Here is a 12,784-nt window from a genome sequence, read left to right as displayed (position 1 = left end):
GTAAACAATTCAGCAATAAAATAAATAAACTATTAACACATGTAACAACCTGGATGCATCTCAAAATAATTATGCTAAGTGAAAGAAGCCACTCCTAAAAAACAGTATATACTGTATGAATCCATTCATATAAAAATCTAGAAAGTGCAAATTAATCTATAGTGACAGGAAGCAAAGGTTTTCTTGGGATGAATGGTGAGAAGGGAGAGGAGGTGAGGAGGAAGGTATAAGGGGCAGAAGGAAATTTTCGGGTGAAACTTGTGGTTATATTTATTACTTGATTCCAGTGATGGTTTCATGGGTGCATACATACAGCAAATGTCATAAAATTCTGCACTTTAAATATATGTTGCTTATTGCTTGTCATTTAAAGAGTATCTGTCTGTCATCTACCTATCTATCTATATAGAGAAATAGTTATATCTAGAGATAGATAGATACAGAGAGAGACTGAGATAATAGCAAAATGTTAACAATCCAAAATTTATTGTTGGATCTGAGTGAGGAGTATAAGAATATTCGTTTAACTGTTTTCTCAACTATTTTGCATATTTTAAAGTTTTCATAATAAAATAAACTTGGAGAGAGGAAAGAAAAAAAAAGGAACTCACTCCTTTTGAGCAATCTTATGCATTACACAAAATCTCATCTGGAGTTTACAGTGGGTTCCCTCTAGGCTTTCACTATATTCGAGCCATCTGGAAGACTCGGGGGAAGGTGGTGGGAACCACCAGGGAATCTTGTCATGAAAGGCAGAAGAGTCACCCAAGAAAGACCTCATACCACAAAAGATGGAGATGAAGTATAGAACTCTTGCACAGACAACTCCGAGGTACCGAAACATAGAATATTCTCTATACTTCACTTTTTCCTTGAGCCTCCTATGTAGCTAATACTGGAGTTAAGTTAAACATGCCAGTTAAAAGTAACTTTTCCTTCCAGTGTAAAATAGTTTCTTTCATTTAAGTACCTGGCCTGTTTTGGGTAAATATTTGATTTTCAGGCTTTCTTCCCTCTCCCAATCTTTTCTATTCTTCCTGAGTGAGAAGACAGTAGAGGCAGCTCATGCCATAACTTGTCAGCGGGCAGAGAGGTCTGTGGGCTGTATGTTATACACCAAGGACCTCATGATTTCCTCCATGATGTTCCTCATCCCTCCTGGAAGGCTGCTATACTGGGGCCCTTCCCAGTTTCCGTGAGGAGTGGCTGAACTGCTCTTGCATCATGCTGGATCTGTCACTGAGAACAGGGAAGTCCAAGCCATTATCCCAGGCCCAGGGTGTTCATGCTCTGATCCTCTCCTTTCCTGGCCTAAAAGTTCCTCTGGGCCACTCCCATTCTCTGTACCCCTTGGGCTGGGAAGCCTCGCTGCTTTCCGTGCAGTGTGCAGGATGAGACTCTGTGAGGCTGCCTGTAGGTCCCCTTGCCTAGCCACAGCAGCTCTTGTTGGCTCCATTCTTATAGTAGTTTCTTAGGGCTGCTGTAACAAATCATCACAAACTAGATCGCTTAAAATAGCAGCAATTTGTTCTCTTACAGTCCTGGAGGCCAGAGTGTTGGTAAAATTGGTTCCCTCTGCAGGCTCTGAGGGAGAATCTGTTCCATGCCTCTCTCCAAGCTTCAAGTGACTACCTACAACCTTTGGCCTTTTTTTTTTTTTTTTTTTTGGCTTAGGGCTGCAGAACTCCAATTTCTACTTCCATCTTCACATGGCCTTCTCTCTGTATCTCTCTCCTTCTATCTCTTATAAGGACACTTGTCATTGGATTTGGTGTTTAACCGAATCCAGCATGATCTCATCCCAAGATTACTTCTGTAAAGACCTTTATTCCAAGTAAGGTCATATTCTGAGGTTCCAGGTGGACATATTCTTTGAGAACAACAATGCAACCCACTCTTATTCTGAATTCAGAGCTTCTCTTGGTCTTGGCATCTCCCCAGCCTTTGCTTGGGAGAGGCACTAGCCTCTGATACTCTGATCTCTCTAGATCGCTTTGGGAGTTTCTGCTGCCCCCATACACCTCTCAAGATGTGATCCCAAGAGGCATAAGGGAAATAACAGCTCCTCCTTCGCTAAGGATAGGTTCAAAACCAAAAGTAATTAACACCAGGCACAGTGGCTCATGCCTGTAATATCAGTGTTCTGAGAGGTCAAGGCAGGAAGATCACTTGAGCCCAAGAGTGCAAGGCTGCAGTGAGCTATGATGGGGCCACTGCACTCTAGCCAGGGTGACGGGGGAAGGTGTGTCTCTTTAAAAAAATAATAATAATAATTTAAAAACAACTGATACTCTAAGTAAGCACTCAATACACAGTCCCCACCAGAAAAATACTGATAATTATTTTTGTGATTATGATAATTATCACGTAAAATGAAAAGCCAGGAATAAAATTACCTTTCATAGTACATCAAAATAACCACTCTCAAGTCATTAACAAGTGTAGCGTTTCCATTGCATATAAAAATGCTATTAATACTTACTTGTGCTCATTACAGTTGAAATCAAAGTATGGAGATACAGCATGTAAAATGCGTAAGCTTGTTTTGTCATAAGAACAAATACTGCAATGGAAGGCTGCCACCACACATCTGCTTATTGTCTTCCAAGCTTAGTACCCTAAAGAGTTAAACATGGATGAAAGGAAGGCTTTCACAAAGGTGACAGTACTCTGTCATTGGTAATTTCTATTTTAAGACCCAGTAACTGATGCTGTCTCCCAGAAAATAGATTCAGTGACGTTTAGCTTTTTGGCCATTAGAAGAAAAGAACAAAATCCCTAACAGAAGGCTCTCCCAACTTGGTTCTCCGCTCTTATTGATGTGAAGTTATTTTCTACAACCACTACTGATACATGGAAGTGGAACCACTCTCTCACCCACAGTCTGCTCATTTGTTCACACATTTACAAATAGTCATTAGGTGTCTGCCATGTGCTGGGACCTGGGGACATCCTGGTGAACTGGATACGCCCTGTCTCATAGAGCTCACAGCACAGCAGGAAAGACAAACAAGCAAAGGAGGAGAGGGAAGATAAATTTCAGTCCTCATACTCAGAGGTGAAAAATGTATACGTTTCTTAATTTTTCTATAATTCATCCTACTTCCTATTTCAAACTCCCATTCTACTAGAGTAGCAGAAACCCTGTCTCAGATCACTAGAGATTTCTCTTTCCATGAGCTCCATTTAATTCTGGAGGTGGGTCTTAGAAGGTGTTGAGGAGTGGGTGGGGAGAGATGGAAGGGCAGCCCTGTCCCTTGAAGCCACTTGAGACTATCTACCCACTCTGCATCTGCTGAGACATTCAGCATTCCATGTAATGCTTGCTATCAGTTCGGGATTCATCTGATTTCATCTCCGAGAAATGGCCCTAACCCATCTACGTGAGTCCAGCATTTCTGGATACTGTCTGTGTTGTGCTTGTGGAGGTAGAAATGATTCTGTTGTGTGGTGGGCCCTAGATTCGCTATACACCTCTTCTTCCTTTGGTAAAATTCTGCCACCAAACTGGAGTTCCACATGTATTCTCAGATTCCACAAACCTTCGTCAGGTCTCTCTGCTACATCCCCCAGGCCCTTATTAAGCAGTTCACTGGAAGTATTCAGCAGGAAACCTCCCTTGTGGTGACTCAGGGACCCACTTCCTTTTCATATTGTGATTCCACTATCTTGTAAGTCCTTAGAGTCCGTGCCATGCAGCCGGCAGAGGAGGAAAGATGAGGAGGGAAGTCCTGCTCGGGAGTTTTTTTTTTTGAGACTGAGTCTCCCTCTGTCCTCCCGGCTAGAGGGCAGTGGCGCGATCTCTGCTCACTGCAAGCTCCGCCTCCCAGGTTCACGCCGTTCTCCTGCCTCAGCCTCCCGAGTAGCTGGGACTACAGGCGCCGCCACCACGCCCGGCCAATTTTTTGTATTTTCAGTAGAGAAGGGGTTTCACCGTGTTAGCCAGGATGGTCTGGATCTGCTAACCTCGCGATCCGCCCGCCTCGGCCTCCCGAAGTGCTGGGATTACAGGCGTGAGCCACCGCGCCCGGCCTGCTCGGGAGTTTTTATGGTCCAGGTATGGAGGAGGCACACATCACCTTGGTCAGTATTCCGTGGTTCAGACTTGATGAGGATCTTATACGACTACAAGGGAGTCCAGACAGTGTCATCTAGCTCTGTGTCCAGGACGAAAAAGAAACAGGTTTTGCTGAGCACAATAGCAGACTCTGCCACAAGGGGCAAGGCCTTGTCCCTCCAAAAGTGTTAGTTAAAACACTAAGTCTTTTCTTTCCTGTCCCCACAGACTAAAACTGTGAAAGACAAAGGACAAGAAACCTTTGCTTTCAGCCCTCCACAACTTTTCTCTGAAGCAATGAGCATATAACAGTCTCCCAGGGAGGCTCTGACATACTCTCCAGCCACACACGTAATTCAAATGGTTGTAAGTGCTTTGCTAGCAGAAATATGGGATGTTCTGAAAGTATGCATAGGCCTTAAAGAGTTTCAGCAAGAAAATGGAGAAAGACATTGGGATTGGGGTGGATGGCACAAAGCGAATGTAACAAGGTCAAGGCAGAGATGCTAAGACAGAAGGACAATAAGGTTGCAAAGATTGGAGTAAAGTGAGGCCCTCCCTGGGATCTCTATCACATAATCAGCTAACTTGGCACTAAATAATGCTAAGCTGTCCCTTTTTCTAAGGATCCTTTCCCCATCAAAGAGCTCTACTCTAGATGTGCCTGGCAGATGGTAGGCCTCACCGTATTCCCTGGGTCAATCACTTTCAAAGTATATGACATAGAAACCAACAACAGTTAAAACACACCGTTTTGTATAGCCCCCATGTTTGTGTAACCTTATAGGAAGCCTTGGCCAAAGACCTGGAAATATTCATTGAGGAGCGACCATATGCCAGCATTGTCCAACCACTGTGGATGAGTTTTAAAAAGAAATAACTTCATGGCCAGGTGTGGGGAGGCCAAGGCAGACAGATCACTTGAGCCCAGGTGCTTGAGACCAGCCTGGGCCACATGGCAAAACCCTATCTCTATCAAAAATATTAAAAATTGGCTGGGTGGCTGGGCGTGGTGGCTCACGCCTGTAATCTCAGCACTTTGGGAGGCCGAGGTGGGTGGATCACCTGAGGTCAGGAGTTCAAGACCAGCCTGACCAACATAGAGAAACACCGTGGCTACTAAAAATACAAAATTAGCTGGATGTGGTGGCACATGCCTGTCATCCCAACTACTTGGCAGGCTGAGGCAGGAGAATAGCTTGAACTAGGGAGGCAGAGGCTGCAGTGAGCTGAGATTGCACCATTGCACTCCAGCCTGGGCAAGAGCAAAACTCCATCTCAAAAAATAATAAAAATAAAAATAAAAATAAATTTGCCGAGCATGGTGGCACGTGCCTGTAACCCAAGCTACTCATGAGGCTGAGGTGGGAGGATCACTTGAGCCCTAGAGGACAAGACTACAGTGAGCTGTGAAGGCACCACTGCACTCCAGCCTGGATGACAGGAGTGAAACCCTGCCTCAAAACAAACAAACAAGCAAACAAAACGTACACAACTCCATAAACCAGTGTCCTTGTTCTTTTCATTTAGTTGTACAATGATCGCTAGCAATCACCTAACTTTTGACTCACTGTTTCAGCTGTGTGGTCCTGACTAAAAGAGATCAGAGAGGGAAGGAGATAGAGGAAGGTTTCCTGGAAGGGACATAAACTGGCCCAGGAAAAGAGGAGGAGAGAAAGGGGCGGGGTCAGCTGTTAGGAATCAGTATGAACTGAGAGCAAATTGGAAGGAAACACCATGAGTAGAGGAAAGTAAGTTGGAAGGAGGTGGAGGCAGATAAAGAAAAGCAAAAGAATTTAGACCACACAAACTGCTCCAAAATTTGTACAGATAAGTCATTGGTTGCACATTTTGATTTTGTAGATTATGGACTATTTTATAAAACTCCCAAATTGGGGGTGTAGAAAAGGGAAAAATTCTCATTAGAAAATGCTATTGGCTAAACATCTTAATACATAAACAACACTATCTCTGACTTCTAACGGATATCCATGTGTGTACATGCACACACAACAGTACCATCCACAGCAGTTTGCAGGAGACATAGATAATCCATTAGGAACACAATAAAATTTTTAAAAGAAAAATCAATGAGAAGCAAAAGGGAAATTAAATACTAAACTTTATGGTACTCTTACATCACACTAGGGTATAGCATTGTGTAGTAGAATAACAATGGACTTCTGAAATTAACCATAATCAGATTTAAATCCTGGTTTTCCTATGTTCTATGCTCCACTGGTCAAATTACTCAAGTTCTCTGAACTCCCATATATTCATCTAAAATGGTGAAAATAATCTCTTCATCACTAGATAGTGATAAGAATTAAATTAGGTAGCATATGTAAGGCATATAGTACTGTGTCTAGCACATCATGTGTGATCAATAAATCCTAATTCCCTTCCATTTCTTAATGATAATATGAAATTAATAAGCATCTGCCTTGCCATTTGGGTATTTTTAACATAACAATAGGCTGAGCTGTGAAAAAATAAAATGATGATGATCTGAGACAGATAGGTTCAGGAAACCCCAGCAAGGATCATATGATACAATAAAAGTTTCTTTGTATTTCAATCATAAGCAAAATTCAGATTACCATCAACAGTATTTGCACAAGAAGAATAAAATGATCTAATATAATAGGTTTGAAATTATTTTGTTCCAAGAATTTAGGAAATCAATTTTTCCTGCTTTTTGTAAATCTTCGTGAGTGGGCAATGAAAGGTGAGAGTGGGAAGGGCAAATGAAGGGATGTTTTAACCACAATTTGAGCAATAATTTAAAAGATGATTCTGAAGGAAGAGTCTTTTACTACTGCGCAGTTAGTCAGCTCCAAATTACTTGGCCTGATCTGGGGACTGAAGATGACCTCTTCCTTTACCACTCAGACTTGTGCTTCCCCCAACATGTTTACCACCACCCCCAGGGCACCAGAGGCATGGTGGTTTGAGCCTCTAATAAGTGTAGCATCCTGCCATAAAATTTTAAATTAAATGGATGCAGGCAATTGAGGATCCAGAATCACAAGCTAAATCACAATTTGTGTCTGGAATACACTTTGGATATAATAAAATTACAAGACAACAGAGAAACATTAAAAACATATAAATTATTTAGCTTTACTGAAACAATTAAAAATAGGCAGGATTTGAAAACGCCTCCAAAATATAAAACAAGATCATCTGAAGAATATTACCTATGTCCATTTTGCTGCTTTTCTTACTCTATGAAAGAAAAAATATAGAAAGGAGGAGAGTGGCAACTGCAACTTACTTAAAGCATATGAACTTGTTTTGGTAAAGCACAGAGAAAGGTACACTCAGTAGTCAAGATTCATTAAGCCCCCATGGGTACCCAGGGGAAGGCAGCAGGTGCTCACAGAGCCCTCTAATCAGCTGTAGATGCTCAGAAACTCCTGAGGGACAGTTTCTGTGTATCTTGATAGCTCCTCGAAACACCGAACAAAGACCAGGCAGTGTCATCTGCTTCACTAATTTCGAGTTTTTTCAAATGATAAACAGAACCCACATATCAACGATGAACAGACCCAATGTGCTTGTGTTCATCATCTATGGTCTTCCTGCTTAATGGGCAGCCTTTCAATCCACAAGCTCCCATTGACTCCTACTGTATGCTAAGCACTACTTCAGCTCGAGACTCATAGTCTCTGCCTTCAAGGATATCACATTGCAGTGAAGAATTAGAGAGGTAATGGTCAGATACAAAAATTTCTGGTAAGTGAAATGGAAGAAGTAGTCATGAGGCAATGGGAGCAGGGGCTTGGGGTATACTTAACTCATACTGGAGAATGGGGAGCTCAATAAGTCCTCCTTTAAAAATGACATATCTTATGAAGCTTTTAAAGCAGGAGCTATTCTAACCAATAAGTTAGGGTGAGTGGGTGGTGGTAACAATGGGTCATGTAGTGGAGAGATGCTGTAAAAAAAGTACATGGCAAAAGTCATTAGCATGACTTTTGGAGGCAGATATCTATCCAGGATAAAGTGGAGGGCACAAAAGATTAAGGGTGGCAAGGAAAGTGCTGAGAGGCTAGGGTAAAGAAGGAGTCACAGGCCAAATCCTGAAGATCCTTATATTTCCTAAGAAGCTTGGATTTTATTCTAAAAGCAGTAGGAAGCTATTATAGCATTTTTAGCAGGGAATTTGCTGCTTAAGATTTGTGTTCTTCCCACAGCAAAAGTAGAAAATGGACCTGAGGTCAGAGTGGTGATATAGTAGTGCTCAGAATATGGTACGGTGCCAGTTCCCTATCGGTAGCAGTAGGGGGAGTACAGGAGAAGAAACATTTGGAGAAGACAAAAGAGGAAAAGAAGAGCTCTGTTTTAGAAATGTTAAACTTACGGTGCTTGTGATACATTCCTCTGTGTGTATTCACTTTAATTTACAGAAAGAGAGTTGAGATGGCAGTACAGAAGTAAACCACAGGGGAGGTTGACTCCATGGAGTCAGGGCTAATGCTCAGCCGGTACACCATGGCATGACTATGAATTCCTTATGACCAGTATCTATTCTGATTTGTCAGTACCCAACTCTGCCTTGTTAAATATTGTGGCTATCACCCCTGTATGAGAGGATCCAGACTAACAATAGGGAGAGGTTAAGGATAGAATCCTGAAAACAAAGGAGAAGTGGAGGGAGGGGAAGGAGAATGGGAAGAGAAGAAGAAGAAACAATAACAGCTAAGAAAGCCTGGCCAGAGAGGCAGGGATTCATAGGAGGAAACACCAGGAGGAATGTGTCAGAGTCTAGTCAATAGTGTTTGAAGAGTGCAAGTATATGAAGAAGGGAAGATCTTGAACACATTTACATCCTGAGAGAAAGAGCATGTTAAGTGAAAAAAGGATAAAGTAACAGGAGAGGATTGAGATAAAACAATGGAATGACATCCCTGATGAAACAGGGAAGGATGGGATGCAGAACTTTCTACTGTAAGAGCATGTGTTACTGTATCATTGGAGCAGGAGGAGCTAGGAAAGGGCTAAGAGAGAGGAAGTAGCAGAAAGTTTAAAAAGTTCTTCTCATGATATAGATGTCAAACAACGCAGCTAGAGGCTTCGAGAGAGATGATATGTAGGGAACTCCAAGAAAGTGTTGAAGGTACAGACAATGAGGTGACGCATGGCAGAGGCAGTTCACCAGAGCCAGGTTGGAAACTGTAAACTTACAGATTCTCGTTGAAATGTATTTTTTTCTAGTAGCTCTCTGGAAACCGGATATGAAAACAGAAGAAATAGTCAAGTGGTTTGATTTATGAATAAGATTTTACCAGAAAGATACAGAAGAAAAACCAAAAAGCAAGAGAGTTGTCAAAGACTGTTATAAATTAAATAACAGTATGAGGTCTGTACAGTTTTGAGAAATGAGAGAAAGAAGAACCAAGAGGGACTGAAGATCAAAAAAATTGAAGAACAGGTGTAAGGTGAGTATAGAAATAAGAGGTCTAGAATAATAGAAAAAGGTGGTATAGCAATGCAGATGTTTAGATTTTGCAGGAGGAACAATTCAGGTTGCAAAGGTGTAGCCCAAAGCTGACTGTGGGGCTGCATAGGATGAGATGGTAGAGCTGAGAAGATCAATGAACCATGAAAAAGAGTGTTGGGTGTGCTGTTACTCATAGCAATCCTCATAAGCAATATTTATTTATCACTGTCTACGGGTCAGCATTGTGGTGAGCAAATTACGTGCATAATTGCACAGCCTTTTTGAAGTAAGTACTATTATTATGTTTTACATATGAGGAAACTAAGGGTCAGAGAAATTATGTAACTTGCCCATGGTGATGCAACTGGTACTTAGCAGAACTGAATCTCAAACCCACTTCTTTTTCCTTTCAAAGCCTGTGCTTATTTCAAGAAAGATGGCGGTGTTTGGGATGAAGAGGATGACAGGGATTCAGAGCCCATAGTCATTACTGAGTATGGAAAAGTGGTCAGGAGTTCTGTAGATGACAGCTATGAAGAAGAAGAAAATGAAAAACCTGAACATCCAAAGAGGAAGGATTTTTGCATGAGTACTTAGGTTTACAAATGGTGTTGGGAGTTAGAATGATGCCCTTCAGCCCCTATCCTGGGGTATATGGACAGAAGAGATTGATCAGTCCTGTGCAGGTTTTAAATGAGTGCTAGTAAGAAATAATTATGTTGCCTCCACGGAAACCTGAGCCCATATTTGAAGACGGAAATGGTATTGGGTGGTTCTATAAGCTTGACCTTGTATTGCAAACATCCGGAGTCCCCAGGTAAATAGGGGAATCAGGACTTAAGCCTCTCCTCTCTGGAAGGAGCCAGCTGTGGCCCAAAGGGTCACACACTTCTTAGGAGATGGAATGTTATCTGTGAAAATTAACATAGGCTTTGTAAGGAGAATGACTAAGGCTTTGGCTACTAGGTAAATCATTCTCATCACTGAAGACCCTTGAAGGCTTTGCTGGTCATCTCAGTTCTCTTGATTCCCCACCTTTTGGCTCCTACAGTCTCTGATTTTGCCTTCTATTATGCTGTATATTTTTCATGTTCTTCATTGTAGTATACATGTCATTGTTCAATCCCAAATAAATGATTTGTTCATCCTAATAAAGTGCTGAGCACGCAGTTGATGCTTAATAGGCATTTCTTTGGCTCTCTAGAAGAAGTGACAAGAGCTTTTAATATACCATTTTGTTTGCTTTTATCATCTCTTAATATATGTTTCTATGGCTGATACATAGTCTTATTTTTCTTTTGAGAACTTGAAGCCCTTTAGTCAAAGTGTGCCCTGAGAGAACTACAAGAGTCATAACATAAAATCCCCAGGAAAAGTGACCGGCCTCAACTCTGTCTACCATGCAGAAACAACTGGGAGAAAGAATGCCATACAGAAGGAATGCATAGCATCCCATAGGATAGACTGAGGCTTTCAGGTATGACCCACAGATGAGGAGCATTTAGAGTTCTTTTGTTTTTCTTACCATAGAGAAATGATTTGCTTTACTGAAATAGAAATTGCATTTTCTGAAGAGCATGAAGAATGATTAGTAACTCCATTTTCTCCATCTCTTTCAAGTTTATCCATTGTAATGGTATATTGTTTAATCAAGAAAATGCATCTCCTTTCTAAGGATATAGCCAACTGGGGGCTTCCAAAATTGTTGATGCGTAGGTCATATTAATAAGTAGGGCATGTGTGCTTATGAGGACTGGTGAGCTGAAGGAGAGAGAATGTAATAACAAATACATTTGCCTCAGGTTCACATATCCACTGCCCAGTTTCTAAATACCATGAAATTTCTGGCCCACAGATATTACTGCTAAATTTTATCAGATAAAGAAATAGGAGGCTTTGAACTCTGAGCAAAAGACCAGCTGAACAGCTAAACAGGTCATCTTCACTCGCTTTGGAGAGTAACGGCAGAGAAAGCTATGTTAATTTGCTTGCCACAGGAAGTCCTCAATTATCATCAGTCATTTGACGGAAGAAACTAGAATCAAACACATGAGACAGAATCTGACTCCATCCAAGCAACAGCTAATCTACGACAAATAATCAGTATGACCACTTTGATTATCCCAAGCAGATTTGTTTTTTGTTATTTGTGTGTGTGGTTCTTTGTGTGTTTGTTTTGAGATGGAGTCTCGCTCTGTCTCCCAGGCTGGAGTACAGTGGCATGATCTAGGCTTACTGCATCCTCCACCTCCCAGGCTCAAGTGATTCTCCTGCCTCAGCCTCCTGAGTAGCTGGGATTACAGGTGCCTGCCAGTACACCTGGCTAATTTTTGTATTTTTAGTAGAGACGGGGTTTCACCACATTGGCCAGGCTGGTCTCAAACTCCTGACCTCAGGTGATCTGCCCAGGTTGGCCTCCCAAAGTGCTGGGATTATAGGCATGAGCCACCACACCTGGCCTGTTTTTATTTGTTTATTGGTATGCTTGACTCACCTGAATTAGGCTCTAGAGTTTAGTAAGTATGAGGACCAGAATAAAAGTGGAGTAGAGTGAGGAGGGAGTATAGCTGGCATTGAACTGGCAGGTTGAAGAGATCTAAAGAGTCTGTGTTTTATTCAAAGTTGAATGAGAAGCTTTGGGTGGGTTTTTGAAGGGAAGGGTGTGATTTGACTTTTTTTGTTTGTTCATTTGTTTTCAGATCACTCTCTTGCTGTGTAGGGGATGGGTTTGAGGGGCATCCAGGGGGAGCTGTTGGAAGGCTCCGGCAGGAGAGCGGCAGAGAGAGACATGCTCTGACCAGAATCACAGCATTAGGAATGCAGGGATTGCTAAGAGGTCTGAGGCAGAGGAACCAACAAGTAAGACTAAAATATGTGAATTGTTTTCAAACGGAAGTAGCAGTAGAATTAAGAGTGAAGCATGGAAGATATCATAATTTTTGTTCAGTTTACTGAGATTTTATCTAATATTTGAACATGTAATATTTTCATTTCATAAGCCTAATAAACACCATATCCTGATCACTAAAAATAGCAAATTAAATGAGCAAAAATGCATTTGTTCTGGTCTTTTTACAGCATTTCATGTATTGGAAAATAATTATGAAAAGGAATATTAAGTCGGCTGGAAGCATCATAATTGTTCTGGAACAAATTCTGCCAAACATAACTTAAAAGGCCTTACCAGATTCTACAACAATCCATTTAAATCAAACACACTGAGATTTAAATCCATAAAATGACTATGCAGTTAGTTTAAAACATTGGTGCTTGTCCCCTCT

At 41.5% G+C, this 12,784-nt stretch overlaps 2 long non-coding RNA genes across 2 annotated transcripts in view; one reads left to right on the top strand and one right to left on the bottom strand.

Annotated features, from left to right (window-relative positions):
- The window catches only part of LOC105465493 (uncharacterized), a 34,293-nt gene extending 31,688 nt beyond the window's left edge, over window positions 1-2,605 (bottom strand). Inside the window, exon 1 of the long non-coding RNA XR_977547.2 lies at window positions 2,483-2,605. This is a non-coding gene — a long non-coding RNA (uncharacterized lncRNA). The remainder of the gene's footprint in view (window positions 1-2,482) is intronic.
- Window positions 2,606-8,864: 6,259 nt separating this feature from the next.
- Window positions 8,865-12,574, top strand: LOC105465491 (uncharacterized). The gene is made up of 3 exons (XR_977545.3): window positions 8,865-9,501; window positions 10,807-10,980; window positions 11,359-12,574. It is a non-coding gene; the product is annotated as an uncharacterized lncRNA (long non-coding RNA).
- Window positions 12,575-12,784: the final 210 nt, after the last annotated feature.

This window comes from Macaca nemestrina, chromosome 5 (genome assembly GCF_043159975.1).
Source record: "Macaca nemestrina isolate mMacNem1 chromosome 5, mMacNem.hap1, whole genome shotgun sequence".
Classification (NCBI taxonomy): Eukaryota; Metazoa; Chordata; class Mammalia; order Primates; family Cercopithecidae; genus Macaca; species Macaca nemestrina.
This window is presented reverse-complemented; position numbering and strand designations above follow the sequence as displayed.